The sequence below is a fragment of the Camelus ferus genome, chromosome 1 (assembly GCF_009834535.1).
Source record: "Camelus ferus isolate YT-003-E chromosome 1, BCGSAC_Cfer_1.0, whole genome shotgun sequence".
Classification (NCBI taxonomy): Eukaryota; Metazoa; Chordata; class Mammalia; order Artiodactyla; family Camelidae; genus Camelus; species Camelus ferus.
Genome location: NC_045696.1, coordinates 39,515,948 through 39,528,922, shown reverse-complemented (window position 1 = coordinate 39,528,922; position 12,975 = coordinate 39,515,948). Strand labels below are relative to the sequence as shown.

At 37.8% G+C, this 12,975-nt stretch overlaps 1 long non-coding RNA gene across 4 annotated transcripts in view; it reads right to left on the bottom strand.

The window, feature by feature from the left end:
• LOC106729154 overlaps nt 1-12,975 on the bottom strand; it is a 91,306-nt gene that overhangs the window by 74,389 nt on the left and 3,942 nt on the right. For all 4 annotated transcript variants that reach the window (XR_004323522.1, XR_004323523.1, XR_004323524.1 and 1 more), the window contains exon 2: nt 10,277-10,383. This is a non-coding gene — a long non-coding RNA (uncharacterized LOC106729154). The remainder of the gene's footprint in view (nt 1-10,276; nt 10,384-12,975) is intronic.

The window sequence follows — 12,975 nt, the reverse complement described above, 5'->3', positions numbered from 1 at the left end:
GTCATGAAATCCTTCACTACCCCAATATCACAAGGCTGTTCTTCTATATTTCCTTCCAAAAACTTTTTTTTAAAACTCTTATATGTAGAGTTATAGCCTATCTGGAATTGATTTCGTGTATGGCGAGTGGTAAAGAAAAGTTTCTGATTTTTACGTCAGGTAACTAGTTGATGGTGGTGGACAGAATGATGGCCCGGCAACCACACCCAAGTCCTAACCCCTGAAACCTGAGAATATGTTACCTTCCAAGGCAAAAGAGACTTTGCAGATGTGACTCTGAGGTGAGGAGATTATCCTGGATTTTCTGAGTGGGCCCAGCCTCACCAAATGGATCCCTAAAATAGAATCTTTCCAGGCTGTGGTCAAAGCGAGACTTTTAATTAGGGAAGAAGAGTCAGAGCGATGCAACATTGCTGGCTTTGAAGATGAGGAAGGAGCCATGGGCCAGTGTTGAGTGGGGAACATGAGTGGCCTCACGAATCTGGCTAGGGCAAAGAGACAGATTCTTTCTGAGAGCCTCCAGAAAAAAGCATGGTCCTGCCAATTCTTTGATCTTATCCCAGTGAGGCCTGCCCGTGTTGAACTGTTGACCAAAAAAAAAAAAACAAAACAAAAAAAACTGTAAGATAATAAATTTGTATTGTTTTAAGCTGCTGAGTTTGTGGTTATTTGTTACGACAGCTACAGAAAATGAATACATTGACCCAGCACTGTTTACTGAAAAGGCCATTTTTTACCCACTTTTCTGCAGCTCCACTTTTGTCATAATTATGTGTCCACCTAGTCATTGTCTGTTTCTGCATTTTCTATTCTGTTCCAGGGGTCTTTGGGTCCATTTTTTTGTGCCAGTACTGCACTCCTTTAACTTTCATAACTTTTTAATGTTTTAAAATAACTTAATAATTCTGTTTAAATAATTGTCAGTAGAACACATTTTCCCGAGATGTTCTTTAACAGTGAGCTGGCTTTCCTTACCTCTTTACATTTCAATATGAATTACATAACCACCGTGTCAATTTCAACTGTAACAAAAACTTATTGGGATCTCCCTTTCTTGCCATCTTCAGATTGATTTCATTATTATTATTATTCCTATTCCATTTAATGCTCTATTAGTTGGGCAGTTAAACTTTCAAAAAATATTTTAATGCTTATCTTAGAGATTAACATCAGCAACAAAGTCTAATATTATTTGTTGCATTTGTATACTTGTTATACATTTTGTATTTGTTACATATCTTCTTAAAAATACAAGTACATTAAAACACTCTAAATTCATATACTGCCCTTTAAAACCCACCTACCTGCTATTGTTTCATACATTTTAATTCTATATATTATCCATAGATATTACAATTATCTTACAGGGTCAATATTCTTTTATATTTATCTGTACATTTATTCTTTTCAATGTTTTTCACTCCTTCCTGCGTGTCCAGGTTTTCATATAGAAAACATCTTTTTTTCTACATGAAGAATACATTTCAGTTTTCATTTGTTTGAAAATGTCTTTATTTTGCTTCAGTGCACTCTAAAGTGATCCCTGGTGAGTCTTTCCCTTGTATAAAGCCATTTCCTTGAGTACAAATAGAACCTATGTCTTGCTTCTAACCAACAGAATATGGAAAAGTTGACAGGATGCCACTTTTTTGGTTAGAGTCTGTTATATGGCAAAAGGTGAAGAATTTTGCAAAGGTAATTAAAGTCCCTAATCAATTGACTTTAAGTTCATTAAAAGGAAGATTGTTCTGGCTGGCTCTGACCTAATCACATAAGCCACTTAAAAAAAGAGTCCAGAGGTCAGAGACTTGAAGCAGCAGACTCTCTGTAGCTAACTATGAAGAAGCAAGCTGTCATGGTGTCTCCAGTTGGTAGAAAATTAATTCTGCCAAAACCCTGAGGGAAATTAGAAGGCGATCCTTCCCTAGATGAGCCTTCAAATGAGAATACAGGCTGGGAAAAACTTGATTTCAGCCCTGTGGGGACCTTGATCTGAGCATCCAGTTAAGCTGTGCATAGACTTCTGACATACAGCAATTGAAAATGGTATTGTTTGAAGCCATTAAGTTTGTGGTAATTTGTTACACAGCAATAGAAAATCATTCAGTCTCCTTTCTTGAAGGGTATTTTGCTCGATGTAGAATTCTAGATTGGCAGTATTTGTTTTTCAGAAGGCTACAGATCATTTCAGTGTGCTCTGGATGTCATTATTTGTATTACTAAGTCAGCTTCTGGTTGAATTGTTGCCCTTTTGGAGGTAATCTCACTTTTATTTGTTGTTTTTAATATTTTCTCTTTCATTTTCATCAATTTACTATTATGTGGTTAGATTAAAAAAATTTTTTTACCCTGCATGGGATTCATAAGGCTTTTGAATTCTTCTTATGTGAATTTAAATTTGTCTAAAGAATGTCTAGAACTACTAGCAATGAGAGATCACTTTGGTATAATACCAGGGATTGAGATATTATAAAACTAGGCTCTCTTAATCTCCATACTCTTATGGTTTAGCCTTTTATGAACCCAAAGTACTGGAGTATTTTCCAGGACCACTCCCCCATCCTTTGGTTGGCCCTGTTATTTAGCTTTTGTCCTCCATCCAAATGACGGTATCAAAAACTCTGCTCAACTTATTTTTCTCTTCCACAGTTGGCAGATTCCCTTATAACAAAAGTAACCAAATTGCCAGGTTCATCTATGGTTCCATTTTTATGGGTTGTTTTTTCTTTTCTTTTCTTTTCTTTTAAGAGTAGAGTCTCTGTTTCCTATAATCCTCTAGCTTTACCAAAAGCAAACCCACTGGCCTTCCAAGCCAACTGTTCTGGGGGCTCATCCTGCAAGATCTGTTCTGCAAATCCCCTAGGCTAGGGATCCCCAGGTGGGGCTCAGACTCCTAGCTCCTTGCGGAAAACCTCTGCAATTGTGATTATCTTTCCATTCGTGAGCTGCCTACCCAGGGGTGTGGGTCTGGAGACTATCACTTCTCTGCCCCTCTTACCCGTCTCGATGTAGAAGATCCTTTCTGCTAGTCTTCAGGTCATTCTCATCAGTAGTTGCTCTGTAGATAGTTGTAATTTTGAATTTTTCTGATTTTCTCAAAGTCTAAAACATTTGATTATGACTTTAGGTTAAATTTTCTTCTTGGTAAGCTTTAGGAAGAATCAATGAGCTTTTAAGAAGAGTTTTTTTAGGAATCTCCATGTTAATTTATGTTAATAATATTACCATAAATATGATAATCCTATTCTCTGAACCTCAAATTTGGACACATTATCTGATAACTCAGAATGTATTTATGGGATTGTTCTGGAAAATCCAGGAACGTGGTCACAGTAACCATTAATGTCATGACACTCTAAATCAGTTCATGGTTACACACTAGGTGTGCTATTACTTCCCCCACACATTTCCATTTATGACAGTCTTCACTGCTGAGGGTGATCTGGCCTTACAACCAATTAGTTGGAGATGACCCTCAACCACAAGAAAACTCTTTGCCATCTGGGTTAGGTATAGTTTGTGTGACCTCTTCATCAGTTGGCACCATGTAGAAATGATTAAGCCAGTTGGCCAGTGGGACAAAAAATTTATTTGAAATATGACAAGAACTTGTAAAGATTACTCAAACTTACTCTCTGCTACTCTTTTTTAAATTCACATAGAAGAATAGTAGACATCCAGAAGAAACTTAAGCTGAATCGCTAGTGAATCTGCACGTCGGCAGTTTTCATCTCTTCTTACATTTGACCATGGTCCTCATCCTCAAAGGATATTTATCTTCTAAGAGGGAAAAAGTAAACTAGTAACTGTTATGCTAAGTATAATGTGAAAAAAATTCTGTGAGAATGGTTAGGGTGTTCAGAAAAGGGAGTAGGTCCTTCCTAGCTGTGATGACCAGGAAAGGCCATATTGCTGGGGGTTTTGTTGTTGTTGTTTGTTTAATGTAGGTTCAGTTATTCTAACCTTTGATTCCCTCTTTTGAATTAATCAAAAATTTCAGTATTCTATCTTAATTCCTGCATCTTTAGCTGTACCTCTTTGGCTTTTTTACGTGATAGTCTAGTAATTACATTATCCATTCTGTAATTATTACAGTCTATTTAGAGATAATATTGCAATGCTTTATATGTAAAGTTAAGAACATTAAAATAACATAACCCCATATAACTCCTCCCTTATTCTTTCTGCTACTGTTGTCAAATACATACATATATATATATATAAAACATATAGTATGTTAAAAAACAATAGAACAAGGTTATTTATTTGTTTGTTTGTTTATTTTACGGGTCTATGACTGACTTTATTATAAGATTAGATGATAAGAAAATATTAAGGCTTTTCAGGCCAGAAAGAAATGCTTACTGTGAAGTAAAAAAAATTTTTACCTTCACAAAGAATACATAAATCAGAAAAAACAGGAATACCATATGATTCTTTAAAGTTATTTTTCTTTAAGCAGTTACATTTTTAATTAATGAAAGAAAGAGTAGTCTTTGATAGTCTAATAGTGATTAATTCTTTCAGCTTGTTTTCATCTGAAAATGTCTTTATTTTACCCTGATTTTTCAGGAATATGTTCATTGGATATAGAATAGACACAGATATATAGAAAAAGATACCTGTATTGGTAGATTTTTTTCTTTCAGGACTATATAAATCCATTGTCTTCTGGCCTTTTTTAGAAGTTAGCCATTATCTACATTACATTCCCCTTTGTATTGTACTTTATTACTGCTTTTTCCCCCAGACTTTATCTTTGGTGCTTATTATAGTCAGTTTGATGCTAATGTTTCAGTATGTGGTTTTCTTTGTATTTATCTCACTTTGTTAACTGGCATTTGCTAAGTTTCTTATAATTATGAACTGGTTTTTTGTTGTTGTTGTTGTTGTTGTTGTTGTTGTTTTTAGCAAATTTGGGAAGGTTGGGGTCATTATTTCCTCAAATATTTTTTCTGTACCACTCAGTCCCCCTAGGGGCCTCCCTCCCATGACTACAAAGATATATAGATCTCTTGATATTATCCCACAGGTCACTGAGACTCTTTCCATTCTTATTTCAATCATTTTTCTCTTCTCTGTTATTCAGGTTGAATAATTTCTATTGATTTGTCTTCAAGTTCAATAACTTTCTTCTGAAATCTTCAATCCGTTGTTAAGCCTGTCCATTGAATTTTTCACTTCAGATACTGAACTTTTCAGTCCTAGAATTTCCACTTGAATAATGTGGGTTCATTTCAGCTGTCCTGGATTGATTATATGCTCATTTCCAGAGATATTTTCCTTGACCAATACTATAGAATGTATTAACTAAAAATTAAAAATGTTCTCTAACCATCTAGAGACGAAAGAGGCATGAGAAACAAGCACCTCTGCTGTGAATGTCTAAGGGAAAGCAATCCTAAAAATTGTGTGGCTAAAGACAAACTACACATTTTGATTACACACTAATGAAAGTTGATCATTGTATTCCAGAATAAAAAAGAAAAAGGAAGAGGAAAAGGGAAGAAAAAAAAAAATTAACAGAACCCAGAAATTAGAACAGATTCTAAAATACAGGAGGATACTTAAAGAGAAATTTAACTTGTTTCAAATTCTTATTAATTTGACCTTGGTCTATCAGAGATCCATGTCAGAGAAAACACTATGTGCCATGTGCCAGGCACTGTGCTAAACAGCTCATGTATCTAATTTCTTTTATTCACACAAATACAGAGAAATCTTTCTCATTATCTCCACCTTACAGGTGAGGAACAGAGATTCAGTGATGTAAGTTAACAACAGAAGTTGCTGAGCACAACAGTGAACCAAGTCATGTGGGCAGACATTTCCTGGACCAGGTTAAGTTGTGAGTTTGATTTTTTAAATGCAGAAACAGAAGCAAGAAAGGTTGGGTATTTTTCTCCTGTGAGTCATCAGGAAATTGCCATGTTGTTGCCTGTCTAAACTATTGATCTGCACAAACCATATCCAGTGGGGTAAAGTAGCCCTGGGTTAAACTTGTAAAGACCTGTAATGGATGTCTGATAATGCCAAGGATGATGATGACTAACGGTTGGCAGGACTGAAGGTCTTCACCACAATGCGGGACTGTAATTAAAAGTACCTTTGATTCTCTCTAGACAGATAAGCAGCTTTGCTACATTGAACAAATTCTGGGCCAGAGATTTCAAAGTTCCAAAGTTTGCACCTCTTTCTATTGGAAATCCTACTCTGGATCTAAATTAAACCTTCTTCTTGCCCCTCACACATTCCAGTTTGTCTTGTTCTTCTTGACTCACTGATCCAACTCTGAAGAAACCATTGAGAAAATCCTTTCCAAACTCTATCCTCTACCATGAATTTGAACAACCATCTTCAATTTTATTTCTCTGCATCTCCCAATTGCTTTTACACGCTAGTCAAATAATTACTAACTCTCTGGGGCTCACTTTTGCCCTCTGTAAAATGGAAGAATTGGTTTAATCATGACTTTCAGATTTTGCTCCTCTAAGTTCCAGGCATTCGAAGAATTACCTCACATGATAGGGTGTAGGAGGTATGACAAACAGGAGGAGCACTGCCAGCCAGAAGTTCTCTTCAATAGAAGCAGCTCTGCTTTCTGCTCTTATTTTGTTTGAATTTCTTACTAAAATTTCATTTGAAGGAATCTGATACTAAAACAAATTTGAAAACCACTGGATTAGATTCTTTCTAGCTCTAAACAGTCTAGGATAGTATCTTGTGATTCTGAAATCTTAACAGCAGAGGGAAGAGCTGTTTTATCTGCTTACATTTTGCATGTTTTGAGAGGCTTAGAAACAGATATGTTTCTAAGAAACTCAGTGACTAGATAAGTGGGTGATTTACGTATAAGACTTGGCTGAGTGCACAAGTGGGAACTGACCCTGGCAGAGGGGGATCCCAGGGATGGATTCTTTTCTTGTAAAAGCATTCACAGTCACCTCTCAGGAACTAAAGACTCACGTAGCTATTTTCCCTAGCACCGCTGACCCTGCTGATTTGATGGCAGCAGAACCATGTTGGTGAATTTAGGCAAATGAAGACAGTGTGACCTTAGCTCTCTCCTCCTCCTCCTCCACCCTCTCCCACCCCCCCGGCAGCTCCTCCCATTCCGGCTGCAGATGTGATAGAGCAGAACTGAAGTTTATTTCAGTATCTTGTAGGTCAGACACTTCAAAGCTGCCACAGTTCCTGGAAATCTACCCCAACCTCCACAGGATCACCAGTCAAGATGCAGACTGTGCCCCCCTCTCAGCTTCTGGTGCTGTGGACAGCAGTTCAGTTTTTACATAGTGAGTGCATAGCTCACAAGACTACTTGCAGGACTGGCTGCCTCAAAACCTAGGGAGGATGCCTGCTTGCTACTATGAACTCTACAGTGTATGTAAAGCATGGAACAGGGTGGGGGCAGAGTTTCATCATAAACTCAACTCTATTTTGACCTAAGAAGAAAGAATTTATAAGGTCCAAATTGTTAATACTGGAATCACTAATGTGAATAATTGTAATGCTTTCTGGAGTCCATTCCTTAGGATGGAAAAGGAAGAGCACTGTATCAACCTGAGCTTCGCCAACCATCTACCTCCAGCCTCACCCCTCATATTCTGTCCCCGGCTCTGCCTGCAGAGTGATCATCTCACGTAAGTCTGATCATGCCATCTTCTGCCTTAATGCCTTAGAAGAATTTCCACTGACTTCTGAATAAAGTACAAGCTCTCTGACAGAACATATAAAGACCAGCCTCTTTGTGCTCTGTTCTCCACCCTGCAACTTCAGTTCCTGCCATTCTGCTATCACTCCAGCTGGGGGTCAGAACCTGAAGTCTTAGCCTGGCTGGGTAGAATACTGAGAATATCTCCATTTTTCTTTTTTAAACAGTCCTGTGTTTCTCAAGGGTGGTCCTCAAGTCACCCTGCAACAAAATTAATGAACGACTTTCTTAAAAAATAAGAAAGGAGTGAATCTTTATTGCCAGGAACTAGTATGTTCTGGGCTAACTCTTTTAGTCATTACAGCAATCCTAAGAGGCAGGTGTTATTTCTAACTTCATCTGATAAATAAGGAAACCATGGCCCATTGCAGTTAAATAATTATTTAAGTTCACAAGTGGCAAAGCCTGGTTTCAAACCCTAGCAATCAGGCTCCACAAGCCAGCCTCTCAACCACGCTCCCTTATAGACTCTTAACAAAATGCAGATTCACAGGCCCCTTCATAGCCTAAGGGTATACATTTTAAAGAAGATTCTGAGCTGATTCTTTCACACACTTGTTTGAAAACCATATTATAAATTTTGTTCAAAAAGAAAATAGGAGGTGAGTGCCCTCTAGTGTATACACATGAGTCCTACACATTTGTAGGCGTTGAATCAGACCTTTTTAATCTGTTCGTTACAAAAGAGCCACATTTCAAGATGTGCAATTTAAGAACTATATTGGAATAAATTATTTCAAGGTCAATGACTTAACTAATTAACCCTATCCTAAATTTACTTTGTTACAAAAAGAATTATATAAATATTGCCAGGTAACTGTCTCTCATAAGATCTCAGCAGCTCCTGGAAATTCAATTTAGTTATTGGCAGTCTATCCCAGCATGTCTGATTACTAGGAACAGAGGCTCACGGCCTTGGTGCAAAGTAACTGATAAATCTGAAACACCAAATCCACTTTGTAAAAGTGGCAGAGTTTACCATCCTATCTATAGTGGCTTCATTATATCATTAATTGTCTTCAGCATGTTCTGCTCAACTTATTCTCAGAAGGGGATTAAACTTAGAGTCTTCTGGTTTTCTCTTATTCTTTTTAGATTAGAATTGGAAGGGAGGAGAATTCATTAACTCTTCAGTGTGATGTATATAAATCTTTGTATTATTCTGATAGGCTATTGTTTATTTCCCAACAGGACACCATCCATGTTATTTTTTTAGGTTAGACTTAACTGTCTGGAACAAAAGACCTCAAAATGTAGTGACTAAAACAAATTGAAGTTGATTCTCTCTGATATAACTATCCAGAGATAGTACACTCAACACACATATTCCATTCTGAGTTCAAAATAGCTGCTCCACTTCCTGGCTCACATCTGTATCCCAGCCAGTGAGAAAAGGCCAGGGAAGAACACATCCATTCCTTTTAAGGACAAACCTAGAAGTGGCCCAGAGGAATAGCTGTGCTCACATCCCACTGGCCAGAGTCTGGCCATAAGCTTCAGGAGAGGGCGGGAATGGAGTCTTTAGTGAGGCAGCTGTTTGCCCCACCAAAACCTGGAGAACTATCAACAAAGGAAGAAGGGGAGAATGGACTTTCAGTGGAAAACTAGTTGTCTCTGCCACAAACCACTTTCTATATTCGGACATTTTAAATGTGATTCTCTCAGCAGCCAGTTATTCACTGAAAGTAAGCAAGGAAACAAATATCAAGTATTTCAAGAATATTGGTTAATGAAATGATAGAATTTTTACCAAGATGCTGCTAATTCAGCTGAGAACCTATTTTCTTTGCTTTATGGTCCTTCATGGTATGGATTTATAAATTATGGACCTAGACAATCAGTTCAAAAGTAAACACACGCAGTTCTTCCATTTCATGGACTTTGATATACACAAATTTCAGTTAATTACCATGTTTAGTTAAACAATACCAGTTCCCCCAAACGATTCAAATTTCAGTTACCACATTAGATAGACAGACAGATAGATATGTAGAGAGATAGATAGATAGACAGATAGATAGATAGATAGATAGATAGATAGACAGACAGACAGACAGACAGACAGATAGGGGTAGAGATATTTAAGTGCAAACTTTATGCTAGCTCTTCAGTCCACAGATCACCACATAAATAATAGGTGCGTATAATGTTCACTGACCAATCACAATACCCTCTCAAAAGTCTGTTGATGATAGGTTACTGCACGTCTGTTACTCAGTTTATGCAGAGAGCAAAGTATGTAGCTATGTGGCTTCCTTGTCTACCTGTGATAAATAAACCCCATGACATTTTACAAAAATGGATAACTGAAAGAGGTAACTGGGCAACAGAGATGCAAGTACAGCAAAGAAACAAGAAGTAATAATACTATACGTAAAATTCTAATTGAATATAAATGGAACTAGGAAAGAAACAGCTGACCATGGAAATGTCATCACTGCCACCATTTGAGACACTTACTCAGCCAGAGGAATTGTATTAGTCCGGGTTCTCCAGACAAACAGAACCAACAGGATATGTGTGCATATACATAGGGAGAAACATTTTAAGGAATCGACTCACATGATTACAGAGGCTGGCAAATCCAAAATCTGCAGAGTGGACCAGCAGGCTGATGATCCAGGGGAAAGCTGATGCCGTGGTTCAAAATTTAACCAAGTATCTGGACACTATAGCCCAACCGAGTAGATACATAAAGTGAAGCACAGGTACTTAGTGAATGTGAACTTACTGACATAATGAAGAAAGTGGTTATGATAAGCTAAATAAAGATGTCCCAGAGGAAGTGATGCTGGTAAAAACAAAAACCAAAGACCAAAAACCAAAAAGCTTCACATTGAAGGAACTCTTGGACTATTTCACAACATTGAAAGCACAAAGGATAAAATATTAGATTACAAATTTATAAAGGAGCATGACAATTCACCAAGGCATAGAAAAGATACTTACTCCATATTGTAAGCAATGCAATGAGAAAAAGGCAAGCACTGTTGAAACTATTCTTGGTAAGTACAAATAAATAAAACACTTTAATTCTGAATGTTCCTAATGCTTTAAATTGCAGTGTACTGAATAAATATCAGTTTTGATATATTTTCACTTATAACTTACAGTAACTAAATCTTTACTGTTTTGACAAAATGTTTTTAAAGATCACAGAACAATCATTTTTTACACTGATTCTTAAGATTGATTTTTCTATCTTCTGTTTGTATGGTCATTTTTATGATCCCAAAGTACCATGCAAAATGGGGACTGCCTACGTGGTATTTCATTTAAAGAGATTATCTGGCAACTCAAATGGAATCTCTGTTTCTAGGAGGATAGGAGAAGGCTACTAGCTCCTTTGTGGGCTCTGAAGTTCCTAGTAAGGTGTAGGTATTTAGAAAACATTGGTTTCATTGTTTTAGTGGACAGTGCTTCTGGGTCAGATGAAGAACAGTGGAGTAATGTTAACAGCATTAGAAACAGGGTCTATGCTTGGTCTATGCCTAAACTTCCAGTTTCTGATCCATCATGTGAGGGTAGTAATGGTGTTTCCATCTTTTATGAGGTTGTTTTGAACACAGCACAAAGAAAGTGCTAAATAAGTGTCCATAGGAAGGATGAATGATCCAGAACTCAGTCTGACCAAGAATAATTACCCCACAAAGTTCTCATAACCCTTTGATAACAACTGAGGCTAGGACATTAAGGCTGCCCGGGAGCTGGTTAGGATGACGGTGAGGCCAAATATTTGGAGCAAGAAAGCCAGGTCCCTTGAAGGCACATATATTAGGACCAAAAGTGTTAAATCTTTTGCCCCAGTCCACATTCCCATTCCCCTTGACCTTTGTGCACTCAGAATGGAGGCTGAATGGTTCCATTTGGGAAAAGGAGCGGAGAAAATAAAACTTGGGCTGGCCATGAGGTCTCCTAGTAGCGCACATTCTTGCATTTTTAGGTTCTCAGTGTTCCCTCACTCCTTTCAGCAAACCAAACCAAACCAAACCAAAACCAAAACCAAAAACATGCTCAAGTCTTCCAACTCAGACAAAAGATCAATCTTATAACTGCCCACCCTGAGCTACTATTGTTCTACATATTCTTTCAATTTAGCTGCCACCTCTCTGGTTTTCTGAAGCTCTGATTCCAAGGCAGCCAGTGACTTCATAATTTCTAGTAACAAGTACTCAGCACTTACGTTCTCTGATCAGAAATTGCAGCTCTTTGCCCACTGGCTACACTCTTCTCCTTGATGCCCCCTACTCCCCCATGCTTCTGGGACATAGAACCAAAGGTCCTAAGACTTCTTGTTTCTTTTGTCCCTAAATGTGTCTGGTGCCCTGTCTTCTGACTTTGAACTCTTTACCTTTTTGTTCTAAAAGTTCGGTGGCCTTTTCATCATTCCAGCTGTGGATATCTCACAAATTCCCTCTTCTAGTCCCTACCTCTCTCCGGATCCACACTTAGATTTACACAACCCACCAGCATCTCAAGTTCAATGTGTCTGCAGTACGAGAAAGTATTATAAATGTGTTTTTCCCTTCCTTTGCATTTATTCCTCCCCATCACTTCTAGAACCAAGTCCTGGTCCTAGCTAAACAGTTAGACATGGGAGAAAAGGCCACTCTAGATAGATACAAAGAACAAAGAGAACCAACTTCTTGACTCCTAAGCTTAAAAAGGTGTTGATGAGTTTAAGTTAATAGGTTTTAAATGTGTATTTTCCAGGAGAGCATCCTAGTCCACCAGATGAGATGAATTCTCCATGCCACAAGTGGAAGCAGCTTTGCATTTCTTCTGCAAATATCACTGGTTGCAAGTGCCATGAAATTGTCATGGAGGCGGTACCCAGGGGCAATGTTACATGTCTTCTTATTTCTGTATGATAAGCCCTACTCAACAGAGCCCAATGCCCATGGTTTCTTGATTGTCTAACAGAAAACACCTGCATATATCCCAAAGCTTTGTCCCTAATATTTTGCCAAATGACCCCCACCCTTATCAGTTGACCCACGATATTCTTAAGCCTCCTAGAATGGGTGTGGAGAGCACTGTATAGTGAAGGGCTGGGTGGCCAGGAAAACCCTGTACCCAGGCAAATGGACATTTGGAGAGCTTTGGCTAAATTGGTGGAAACAACTCTTTTAAAAAACTGTCTGGATCAAAGTGATTCCCTCCTGTCCCCCCTATACTTGCTAGTTCTTCTTTATGCATTTCATATTTTTGGTAATCTTAGATCTACAGGCTCAATACCTGGAATCATCTTAAAAATTTCT